Source organism: Eurosta solidaginis, chromosome 5 (genome assembly GCF_040869045.1).
Source record: "Eurosta solidaginis isolate ZX-2024a chromosome 5, ASM4086904v1, whole genome shotgun sequence".
Classification (NCBI taxonomy): domain Eukaryota; kingdom Metazoa; phylum Arthropoda; class Insecta; order Diptera; family Tephritidae; genus Eurosta; species Eurosta solidaginis.
This window is the reverse complement of record NC_090323.1, coordinates 176,992,306-177,005,809: the sequence shown is the minus strand read 5'-3', so window position 1 is coordinate 177,005,809 and position 13,504 is coordinate 176,992,306. Positions and strand designations below refer to the sequence as shown.

The 13,504-nt window shown below is 35.0% G+C and overlaps 1 protein-coding gene across 3 annotated transcripts in view; it reads left to right on the top strand.

Moving 5' to 3' along the window:
• The first annotated feature begins 2,355 nt into the window (after positions 1-2,355).
• Positions 2,356-13,504, top strand: part of dpr6 (defective proboscis extension response 6) — a 1,082,593-nt gene continuing 1,071,444 nt past the window's right edge. For all 3 annotated transcript variants that reach the window (XM_067757584.1, XM_067757583.1, XM_067757585.1), the window contains exon 1: positions 2,356-3,034. The gene's annotated coding sequence lies outside the window, so the exon portion shown is untranslated. The remainder of the gene's footprint in view (positions 3,035-13,504) is intronic.

Sequence of the window (13,504 nt, the reverse complement as noted above, 5' to 3'; positions counted from 1 at the left end):
AATCTTTTGAACGCTTCCAGTTTCACCAGAGCCTGCTACGGCCGCGAGCTGTTATGAGCTCTTTGCATATTATATGAATGACTTAAGCAGCGAATTTTGCAGAAGTTGATCTTCGGCTTGGCCTTTGCCTTTATGTTGGTCTATTTGGGAGAAATAGGGGAAGGAAGACTTGATATCGTTGATTGAGTCGGTTATGGTTATGTACGAGAAACTTAGTCCCGTGTTTTGCCATTAGACTACCAAAACACCTACGTGGTTATACCCTTAAAAAATTTTAGGTTCGCAGTCCCTACAATTAACTTATAAGCAAATTTTATACTTATTCAAAGTTTTTGCTTCCACACACGACAAGAGAAAATCTATTTTCTTTGCATGGTCTTTTTATTATTTTTTTTTTTTTTAAGAGCAAGTTTGTGTAATACTTTTTAAAAGCCTCAGCGAGTCAGCATCAAAATCAGCTGGTTGGGATATTAGTAGGAAAATAAAAACGAGACATAAAATTTAACAACAAAAGTTTCTTACAAATTTTAAGCAGGAGTTTAAAATCAGAGAGTGCATACTTATCAAAATGCATGAGACAACGTGAGTAAATTTAGCAAATAGAGCGAGCATGCGCACTTGCCCGCAAAAGATATCATCTATTCTTCAGTAGATGTTGCACTTTGTTATCATTTTCTTGCATATAACTCACAGAGAGAGAGAGCTCGATAACAAAGCGCTCAGAATACGGGTCACATGTTTTTGATTAAGCTTAAATTATACGAGAACTACTGCGAAGCGCACAACAAAAAATGTTAAGGTGTTTGAATGCATCAAACGAGTAACAAGCACAACTTCAATTGCAGGTCAGTACGAAAGGCGCTGGCTGAGCGTTCGTAAGCAAATGTCGGAAAAAATAAACGGAAAATAGAGCAAAATCGCAAAACGCACACGCAATTGAAGTGACAAAGTAAACGCGGCTAACGATTCGAGTTAACGAAATGCGAAGTGTATAAAAATTGATGGCGCTAGTACGCGATGCTGTGTTCAAGCGCAATAACGTCGCGTTGTTATGAAGCGCCTTAAAGTATGCAAGCAAAATAGCTTGTTGTCGGAATTTGTGATGAAAAAAAATTGTAATTGAATATATTTAAAAGTTTTAGTGCTGTGTGTATAGAAAAATTATAAAAAAAAGTAGTGCAAAAATTATGAAAATAACAACAAAGTGTTAAAACCAATAAAATAATGTTTACGAACTTTTGCTGGCCCACAAATACGATTTGGGAATAATCACGTTATATGGTTTTTGTTGTTTTTTTTTTGTGTGTTATACTTTTCATTCATTTGTTGTTGATGACAGCTCAAGGCAATATGATGTATGCGAAAGAGTAAATACAATCGAAAATTTGAGCATTTTGCTTTTGACATATTTATGTGCAAAAATGTGATTACGTGTGCTGGTGCAAAAAGCTGTAGCTGCCTGCTCCAAAACAATAACAACAAAAGTTTTTTTTTTTGTTGAAACTTTGCCAAAGGGTGTAGATGTGAAAAATGCTAGAGTAAATAAACAACGCGTGTTAGATAAATTGAAGTAAAAACAAGAGTGGCAAGAAAGCTACGTTAAAGTGTTATGTGAAAATCATATTGAGTTACAGAAAAAAATTGAAGGCAAAAAAAAATTTGAAAAAAATGTTTATGCCAAACAATATAGCCGGTCAAAAAATATTTCGTGCCAAGTTTGTATGAAGTGAAAAAAAGTAAAAAAAAAATAAGTTCAGCAGGGCAGTAAAAGATAATCTTAAGTTTAATAACATAAAGTGAGAAAAAATTTTGAAAATTTTTCGTAAATTATATTTAACAAAAAATTAAAAAAAAATTATGCAAACGTTTGAAGTAAGAAAAAACCAAAAATCAAAATCAGCTAAAATCAAATAAAAAAAATATATATAAAAATTTAAATTTAAATAGACATTCTTTTTTGGTACGGAAAATATTTTAAAATTCCAGTTTATAAAAAACAAACAAATTCTTAGAAAGAATGTTTTCTTATAAAATAATATTTTAAAATTTCATGCAAACAATATAAGTGAAAAATTAAAAAAAAAAGAATTGTTGAAATAATCTGAAAATTAAAAATTTAATTAAAATTTGTTTAAAAAATGTATTAAAACTTGAGCAAACGGTTTTGATAATAAACAAAAAACAGAAAATTCTCATAGAAATATAAATAAATAAATATTTCAAAACTACACGCAAGCAATATTTGCGAAAAAATTTAGAAAATAAAAAAATTAATTTACGAAAAAAATATTGAGTTTGCTTAATATATACTAAAAAAAATATTGGGGTTACTAAATATGTACTAACAAAAAAAAAAAAAAAATAACTTAATTAGTTGCAAAATCAGCGAAGCTCATCTAAACAACAAAAGTGCGCTTGACGCCGGTATAAACGGAACTGCACCACTCTACCCTTTAAACTTTTATTTGTAAACGCTTTGTAATTGTAATGAATGCACTCAGGGCGTTAAACCTAAGCTATAAGAGCGCTGCACTAATACCACAGCATCAGCATTTCATTTTTGTGCCAATTTAATTAGCAAAAGTGTAGCGTTGGCAGCCAGTGTGGCAGACGTTGTGGCAAGTTGAGTGCACCTGAAACGCAACAAACGTGCAAAAGCTACACCTCAACACCAAAAAAAAAGACATAAAAGAAAAAACCTAAAAAAAGTGAAAAAAGTTACTCGACTGGCAATTCAAAAAATTCCAAATGCCTGTAGAGCATGGCTTGAATTTTGTTGAAGCTGAAGAGGCAGCTGTTGCCGGTGTTTGAAAGTTTTTGTGAACGCACAAAAGTATGCTACAATTTGTGTGTACGTGCATCAAAAATGTGTGTGAGTGCGTAAAAAATGAAAAAAGTAAAACAAAGCAACTTAAAATCTAAAAAAAGAAATATTTTATCAAAAAAATTAAGCAATTATGCAAAACAGTCCGAGCTAAATTGAAAACTACAGTATAAAAACGTTGCAGGAGTTTTATTGTGAAGCAAAAAAAAGGTAAGCACAACAACAAACGAGAAACTAATTTCATGTCCTTTTTCCTCTAAAACTCCCACTCTGAATCGGTTTGCAAGCTGCCAATTATATGCTTTGTGTTTTGCAGCATATTTTTAGGCGCATATCACACATACACATTTATATATCTGTAAAGTTGTGTGTGTGTACGCATTTACTTTCACACTGCAGTGATTTTAGGCGCACGTCAACTTTTGCAATGATGCGACATGTGCGCCTGCTGCTGATGACGACAAACGATGCCTAACAAGCTGTGAACCGATGCTTCTGTGAAAAACCCCTTTATTTGTAGTTAACATAGTTTGGCAGAGAAAAGTGCCAACGAAAATAAACAACAACAGCGTAAGCAAATAACAACAACAAAAAAGGTTTGTTACAATGGTTGAAATGTGAATGCGCCAACCCACATATCGTTAGTTTTTGTGAGTTTGCCTCTTTGTTAGAGTATATGCGAAAAGGGGTTGCAAGTGCTTTGCTTGTTTGTTACTTGCGCGCCTAAAAGTCTGTTAAGCAAATACTCTTTACACTGCAAATTGTAAGGCATACTTTTAGGGTTTGAAAATTTAGTTGTTTGCACACTAAATTTTTTAACTTGATTGCTACAAATGGTTGAATGGAATTTAATGGGAGGTAATTGTAGGTAATGGATTTTGAAATTAAGTTAGATGTGTTTTGGTTTTGATAAGAATTTCGTGGAAAATGTGGTTTCAAGAATTTAAATCATTTGCTTGAAATGTGTTTATGGAGTGATCGTATTCAGACATCTCAAACTCTGTGCGAGAAACAATATATATTTTGGATAAAATATTATTGCATAGTTTTAAGTGAAAGCAGTTGTGTAGTGCGTAGCATAAAAACAGATATCTTGGCGCGATTTACCTCCGAGGCCGAGCTACTTTTCCTGTTTGCGTCCTGCTTCTATTGATTTTCTTACAAATTGGGGGGAAGTATTATGCCAGCTCTCAACGGCATCTGCAAGAAAGATGCATTTTCGCTGAGAGGCTTTTCATGGCAGAAATACACATGTGGAGTGTTTGCCAAACCAGCGCCGAGGCGACAACGCTTTGAAAAACGTTTTTCTGATTGAGAAAACTTTTTCTAAATTTTCGATGTTGCTTAGCCCAGGTTTTGAACCCAGGACCTGCGCCGTGCAATCCAGAGGACGCTGCCACCATGGCGGCCGTATAGAAACCAGGTTTTCTATAAAATATTATTGTATACTTTTAGGCGCAAGTGGCTAGCGTGCTCTTGTATATTGTGGACGATTTCAGGCTCAAATTCAGATTTGGTTAAAGTACCTGAAAATAATAAGTGGCTGCATTTTATTTCAATAAATATCATATATTGGAGTATTGTATTTAGTGCCTCGTTTTAACGGCTTGTTTGTGAGCTTTTGAAATAAACTTCTTAAAGTCTTTAATTCTTCTAAGCATATAAAATCCTTTAGGTGCTATATTTTTTTTTTTTTTTAACATAGTTAACTTCTGGATTACCTTGCAGCACTTCTGCTGTACGTATACCTACCTCATAACTTATTACCATGACAGTCTCCTTATTTTGGGAGGAGGATGGGAATGTAATGTTAACCATTATTTGTATAAAATCTTGACATGAATTTGTTAGAATCACTTCATTACATTATTAATCATTTTAAAAAATATATATGTGATACAATTAAAGATACGTACATGTGTATATATATCATTCACAAATAAATCCTAGGATTAGCCATAGGAGTTTCAAGAGAAGGAGAATACCAATATTTTTAGAAGATGTTCATTTTATTCAATCCTACATATCTCTGTTTGTAGCTACAGATGTTATTTCAGCAGAATTCATATGCGCTCTTACAATATCATCGATTTTTCAAAATTTCAAAGAATTTTCTATTCTTTTATTGATGCAAAAACTAATCGTAGTTTTCCAACAATGTGTCTTTGGTGTTACCTTCATATCTCATTTTTGAAGTTTTTGGAAGTCTACGAATCAACAAGTAAAATATTTTCCTTTATTTATGTATATGCTTTTTAGATTTGTACGACGAAAAGCTTTTTCGAGTTAATTTGCAGTTTGATATCCTTCTTTTACCAGTCTTAACGTTTGGCTTCGCCTGAAGGTAAAAATTAAGCCAACCAATTCAGCAAAACATATTTTTAATTTTAGTTCTTTTATGTTCTCTTTCGTGACTTTTTGGTTTTGCTTTTTGCGATCAAAAAATATCAGTTACATTTTTAGCAAATTTCGTCAAATTAATAAATTTTTTTTATTTTCGATAACATAGACCGACAAAAATGTCCAGTCCTAGAAATAAGCTGGTACTTTTTGAAAGGTCGTCGGCTCGCGACCCATTTGGGTGTGACTTTTGATGAGGATCTACATTTTGGTGAGCATGCAGTCGCAATTGTACCAAAAATCCAGAGCCGTAATAAAATCTCAAATCCCTTGCTGACAGGACTTGGGAAAAGACAAAGAAACGCTCATTACCACATACAAAGCAATTGGCCAGCCGATTGCATGCTACGCGTCCCCTATATGGTCGCCAAGCCTAAAAACTACTCACTGGAAGAAGCTACAGACCTGCCAAAATACTGCTCTCAGAACCGCCACGGGCTGTCTTCTTATGTCCCCAGAACACCATCTACATAATGAGGTGAGTATACTCCCCATCAGGGAGAGAAATGAGATGCTAACTAAACAGTTCCTGTTGAATACCCAGCCGTATGAAGCAAAAAAATACAAGCAGGTGCTCAGTGAACTCCACAAACATACGTCGGACTTTTATGCCAGGAATTGCTCGGTGAATCCAGTACTCAAAGAACAGTACCCAAAACTTGCGGAAGAGGAACGCATACTCCCCAGGGAAACACGAGTCACTCTAGCTCAACTTCTTTCTGGATACTGTAACAGGCTAAACTATTACCTATCCAGAATCAACCCCGACATACAAAATGTATGCCCGGCTTGTAATGTGACCCCACATGACACGAACCATCTCTTTAATTGTAATGTGGAACCAACGCCTCTAACAACCCTTTCATTATGGTCCACCCCTGTTGAAACAGCAAGTTTCCTTGGACTCCCATTAGAGGATATTGATTACAATTTGTGATCGGTCGCACCTATTAGGTGGGGCGAAGGACTGCCACAAGAACAACGACAACCATGTACAAAGATCTTCACACATCAAATACAAAAGTACAATACGGCGATGCATGTGATTTAACTAGCTTTTTGAGTACTGGGAAAAAACCAGTCAAAAGGTTGAATGGATAAAAGCGCGCTGGTTTTCTACTCCGGTTTGAATGTAGTCTCATGACCTGGCAACCATAACAATGCATGCGTTTTGCAGTGCTTTTTATAATCAATAAGAAAGAGTTTGTGTCAATATTGACTTTGCTACAATAAAAAAAGCTAAACATACATATTTTTTCGGTTTAAGTCTTACCTACAAATATCTACTGTTTTTGTCTAGTGAAACCCCTTACACTACTTTGGCATTATGGAATCTTCAGGTATCAACCAACGCAATTGATTTTGGCACTTTTTAGCTTAATCAACATAAAGTTACAGCAGCAGCTTTAATAACAAAAAAAAAAAAAAATTATCAAATGTTGCTTAAAGGTCATTAAAAAAGAAAGCTACTGTCAGCCCAAATCAACTTAATAAAGTCGCTGTCAATATCTTATTTCACTAACTGAGTTTTTTCTTTTCCAAGCAAAAAAGTTTTCTTTCCTTCCTCAAAAATGTAGGCACGTTTCAACAAAAAAATTAAATGTCCGTCAAAAATTGTAAACGTTTGGCGTTGCGATATAGAAAAAATATAAAAAGTTGCATGTATTGTATGTAAACAAATACGTTTATTATAAATTGAGGTAGGTAGAATTTTGTTGAAAATAATTTAATTAGTTGAAACAAGTTGATAGTTTAATGACAGACTAATTAAATGATAAATTTGATGCTGAATTATGAACGTAAATTGTAATTGATATTAAGATGTGAATATTTACGTATTCAAAGAAATTTGGTACAGGTGTAGAATGGTAAACAAAAAGAAAAGAAATTGAAAATCAACAATAAAAAAATTGGAGGAGCAATACATTAAGCATGTTGCGGGGTAGTAATGGCGGAGTTAGGTGAAAGCGTTGGACGTCTACACCAGCATTTTTACACAGATTCGCGTGTCTGTATCCGAAAAGCTAGCTGATAAAAAAAATATGTCCTTGAAATTCTCGCTCAAAGTTATTATTTCAATATGATTAAATGAATAAGTTGGGTTGTGTTAGGTTAAACTGTCGGGTCCGTGAGAACTTCACACAGACTGAATGGGTCCGTAGCGTAACAAGACATTTGTTTGACGACCAAAGTGAAAAACCCTATTAAAACCAGAACCTTTATTATAAAATAGCTCAGTCCCATTTTCAGATACCAAAAGCTTTATAGGATTTATGCCACTTACAGTTTTAGATCTATTAGCTGCGTCACTCATAATAGCTTAAGTCTTTGCCTGGCAAGCGCAGGACACGAACACAAAACGTGCTCAAAAGTTACCTCCTTCAACCCGCATTTCCTACATTTGCTATCTATCACTGAACACGCCTAATTTAAATGCAAAATGCGTGTGACGCCAAAAGGCAGTGGTTCAGTCCGAATACCCGTCATGAGTTTACAGTCCTCTCTTTTTAATGATAGGAGTGACTTGGTTGGTCTAAGGTTTTAAGACATACACATGAGGTTCGACACTTTACAGAACCGCGCTGTGGTCCTTGCCCTAACTAAACAAGTTAGTTTTAAAGTAATCTCTAATCATAGCTATATAAATAGGCAGAGGAGAGGAGAACCAAATCCATACTTTTGTGCCGATTGTAAACTTGGTCAAAGAAATTCTAAAGAAATTTTCCCTGAAAATATTTCTTTCAGTTTTAGTTTACTCTTTATATGGGAAATCAGGATTGAGTAAACTTAATCATGCTCAGAACCCTGTTCTGCTTTTCATTGCATTCAGCCTGAAAGTATGTAAAAATTATATACGAAGACCTTATCAAGCTTCCGGTGTACATGACTCAAATTTCAGCCTTTGCTACGCTAAAAATCCATCACCACAATTCTCCAAAATAGTATCAAGTACACAGAAATGTATGCCAAATTTAGTCACAAGGAATAACAGTCTATTTCCTATATTTTTACCTAGCATTTAGGCGCTTATTGCTTATGACCACATTTTACTAAATGTTGCATGCTTTTCTGCGGACTCTCTTAGGAGGATATTGATGAAAATTTGTGACTAGTCGCACCACTTCAAAGAGGCGAAGTCCTGCTACAAAAACAACAATATCAACTTTGTTAATACCTCTTAAGAACTGGTACATAAAGTTCTGTATATTTAAAACTCCCTGTAAGTTTTTTTTGTAAAAACATGGTGGGCTTTGAACTAATTATTTCTGAATTGGTATTTCATAATTTTTTTTAGACTATATTAGATTTTGAAGCCAAGCTTTCAACAGCAAGAATAATGAGTCATAGTACAGGTTTACAAGTATGATATGTATGAGAAGGAAACAATTCCTTTCTCTTTTTAACACACTGTCGTTTGACACTTCGGTCAGTGTCAAACTATTGCGGAAATCAGTGGAACCTGCGTGGAACATGCGTTTGACACTGAACGAAGTGTCAAAATTACCGGATTTGCTGTCGTGGAAAGCGACGCAGGGAAACAAAAAAAGGAGCGGAATATCAGATATGGGTTGCTGTGATGGTAGATTTTTTTGAACGAATTTAGTATGAAAATGTAGTGCACTTATATGGGTCCTACAGAAAATTATACAAAAGTCTTGATTTGGGGTATCTGAGGATGCGTAGTTATTCCAGTATTAAGAATACAAACACGGGTGCTAAGTTTTTCTACCCGTTCAAAAGTTCTCCGCGAAGAACAGTTTGAAACCGATTTCTACTGCAATAACACGTCCAAAAATGTGGAAAGAGAAATGAAAGGGCGCGTTTCGTCCTCTTATCAATAGTCCAAAGGCGAAAAAGTATTCGAATTATTGGAAGCGAGGTAAAAACGCGTCTATTAATACTTCCCTTGACGGTTTTGGCCGTGTTTTAACAATCGTCACAATTTGTTAATTAAAATTGTCCAAAACATATGGATTTTAAAGAGAGGAGTAATTAAGTGCTCGTTTGAAAGTAAATGAGGATATTTCTTTGTAATTTTACGATACAAATCTTACGCAGTTTTCGTTAGCAGCTACTACACTTTTTTTGGACCTAAGAAGTACAACAGTGCCAAATAGTATCCACCAAAAAAACAAACAAGAACAAGTTTTTTATCAGGTGAGCGTGGCTGTGTATGTACGTGCTGCTACATATCCTACTTGTAGGAAGAGGTACGTAAAAAAGTCATCAAACGTCCAGTTGTAGAATAATGTTCTATCCTGTATTAGAAAAAACGGATCCATGTCAACAAGAGATGTTACCGAAATAGTTACACTTATTTATGTAAGTCCCACGAATCAAGCAGAGAAATGGTATTAAAACCTACAAATAGAAAAAAGTTCCAAAGTGAAAAGCAGACATATTGGCAAACAAAAATTTTGTGTTATTATGGACGAAAAAACTTCTTTGAGAATGAACCTAAGAAAGTTACCAGGCACCCAGTTCCACGCATGCAGAGAACATTCTTTTTTTTTTTGCAGAAAGGTCTGAATACGGGAATAAATTTACGGTGTTCTCTACGATGGGAACCACTAACACAGAAATTTACGTTAAATAGTGTCTTCACAAACGTGGCAATAATGGCTAATCTTTAATTTGGGCCGACTTGGCTCTAGAGCATGATACATAATGTTAGGAAAAACTGGAGCCACCCAACGTGCCTTAGTTGCGGCCAATCAAGCGAAATTGGGCTCAGATGAAAGCAAAATTTTGAGAACACGTAAATCAACAACAGCCGCTTCAGAAGTAACAAGTAAGGACGGGACTGTCTCCGGCTCTGCACGAAGATTTCATACCTTTCATGAATGGGGTTGAACAATAATCTTATCCCATTAGTAATATACAGCTGTATAAGCTATGAAATATATAGTGAACAGACGTAGATACCTAAGCGATTTTTAAAATAAATACAAAATAAAGTAAAAAATAAGTAGGTACTTTGTAGGAGGATGCAAATTTTCACGTTTTTTGTGCTCTGCATGAAATAGCTGTGAGCATGAATCACTTATCTCAACAATATATGCGAAAACGTAAGTATTTGATAAAATTTGAAGCTTCTAACCAACTGGCGGCCACCGTGGTGTGATGGTAGCGTGCTCCGCCTACCACACCGTATGCCCTGGGTTCACACCCCGGGCAAATCAACATCAAAATTTTAGAAATAAGGTTTTTCAATTAGAAGAAAATTTTTCTAAGCGGGGTCGCCCCTCGGCAGTGTTTGGCAAGCGCTCCGAGTGTATTTCTGCCATGAAAAGCTTTCAGCGAAAACTCATCTGCCTTGCAGATGCCGCTCGGAGTCGGCATAAAACATGTAGGTCCCGTCCGGCCAATTTGTAGGGAAAATGAAGAGGAGCACGACGCAAATTGGAAGAGAGGCTCGGCCTTGGATCTCTTCGGAGGTTATCGCGCCTTACATTTATTTTTTTTGATAACCATTAAAAAGGGCAGAAAGGAAGGTTTACATTGGTTATATAATATATATACCACCGATCGCTATGATTTTTTCAGACAACAATATACGCTATACACGTAAGCATTTGGTGAAATTTGAAGCTTCTAGCTGTGAACATGGTGTAGAAATTGCGAAAAGTTTCTTATCTGAACAATCGGTTTTAGGTGACATATGCTATATATACCACCGATCTCTTCGATTTTTTCAGACAACAATATTTGATATACACGAAAGCATTCGGCGAAATTTGAAGCCACTAGCTGTTAAAATGGGGTAGTAATTCCGAAAAGTTTCTTATCTGAACAATCGCTTGTGGGGGATATATGCTATACATATGACCGATCTCATCCATTTTAACATACATTAATATGTGGAATTTACGAAAATATATGGTGAAGTTTGAAGTTTTATTCTGATAAATTGAGGAATATATGACAAAAATCCTCTTTTCTGAAAAATCGGTTATATGGAGGGTATATGCTATACTGGTCCGATCTGGCCGATTCCGACAAATGTCTAATCGGACGCTCAAAAAATTTTATCAACAAATCTCAAAAATTAAGTGACTAGCTTGCAAACAAACAGACAAACGGACATGGCTAAATCAACTCAGCTCTTCATCCTGATCATTTCGGTATACTTATTGGTGCGTCTATCTCTTCTCCTTTAAGGGCTTACGATTTTGAGATTCGTTGCAAACTTAATATACCATTTAATTTTCATGAAAGGTATACAAATAATGTGGTGAAGAGTGTCGCCGAAAGCGGATAAAACAGTTGTACAAAACGTGAAAAAATGTTAATGAACTTTGTACGCGTGAAATGCTTTGCGTATAATTGCTTATCTTTAGTAAGTACATTTTTATCTAGAAAGTTTACTAAGAAAACAAAGAAATAAATAATATAGAATGGCAAAAAATATAACTATAAACAACAAAACTTGATTACTATGCGTGAGCTCAATAAAATAAAGAAGAGACAAAAATTTACCTAATACAGGTTATAATAAAATTTCATATTTGTAAAAAAAAAATGAAATACAGCCACAGTGAAATTAATCAAATAAAATAATCAGCAGGCGAAAAAAAAAAACAATTTGTTGATGCTGAGGGGTTTCTCAACAATTACAAATTGGGACACGTTTTTCCAAAGCAAACAAATTTATTATGAAATGGTAAAAAAAGATTGATGAGAAATCTTTGAAAAAGGTGCCCTTGAGGTTCATAATGTGGTTGTGTATTTTTGTTTCGCAATGTAAAAAAAAACCAAAGATCTTATAAGGAAAAGTTTATGAAAAGTGTGAGAATTAAAGTCCAATTCAATTCGACGGGTGTTGTAAAAAATTCATACCAACAAAAAAAACTTGTTCAATATTCCAAAGAAGCCAGCCATGAGAAAAGCATTGGTGGGAGATGAATTCGGTCCTGTTATTTCTTTTTATTTGTTGATTATTTCAATTAATTTAATTCGCGTTCAACGGTTTAGATAATAGATAGGCGAAGTTAGTATAAAAACACCTGTATTTATTACTTTTACATAATTGAGCTTAGTTAGTAAAATCGAGTGTGGTCAGGCATTTATCGACCTGACTTACCCACCCAGTACGGATGTTCTTTGATAAAAATACTTTCTATAAAAATAGTAGTGAATGGAAACAAAATTGACCAATAACACTTTGGTTAAATAAAAATAAATAAATAAATGTAAGGCGCGATAACCTCAGAAGAGATTTTAGGCCGAGCTTTGCTTTCAATTTGCGTTGTACTCCTTTTTAGTTTTTAATACAAATAGGTGGGACGGTTCCGACTCCGAACGGCATCTGCAAGAAAGACGAGTTTTCACTGCGAAGCTTTTCATGGCAGAAATACACTCGGAGTGCTTGCCAACCACTGCCGATGGGCGACCCCGATTAGAAAAGTTTTCTTCTAATTGAAAAAACTTGTTTTTTAAAATTTTGATGTTGCTTTGCCCGGGGCGTGAATTCAGGATCATCGGTGTGGTAGGCGGAATACGCTACCATCACACCACGACGGCCTGTTTTAACCATTTATATAACTTTGTCTTAATTTCTGTAGTTTTCTCAAAGCTGTATTAATCTACTTCTAAATTTTGCTCACTTTGCTCATCATCGCTTTCGAAAACTGTTTAAAATTAAATCAAATAAGCAAGAATCCAATGAATTATACGCAAAACCTTATCAATCGTACATAAAATAAGTAAGGAAGGCAAAGTTCGGGTGTAACCGAACATAACATACTCAGTTGAGAGCTATGGAGACAAAATAAGGGAAAATCCCCATGTAGTAAAATGAACCTTGGGTAACCCTGGAATGTATTTGTATGACAAGTGTATCAAATGAAAGGTGTTAATGAGTGTTTTAACAAGTAAGGAAGGTTAAGTTCGGGTGTAACCGAACATTACATACTCAGTTGAGAGCTATGTTGACAACATAAGGGGAAATAACCATGTAGGAAAATAAACCGAGGGAAACCCTGGAATGTGTTTGTATGACATGTGTAACAAGTGAAAGGCATTAAAGAGTATTTTATGAGGGAGTGGGCCATAGTTCTATAGGTGGACGCCATTTAGGGATATAGCCATAAAGGTGCATCAGGGTTGACTCTAGAATGCGCTTGTACGATATGGGTATCAAATGAAAGGTGTTAATGAGTATTTTAAAAGGGAGTAATCCTTAGTTCCATAGGTGGACGCCGTTTTGAGATATCGCTACAAACGAATGGTGTTAATGAGTATTTTAAAAGGGAGTGGGCCTTAGTTCTATAGGTGGAT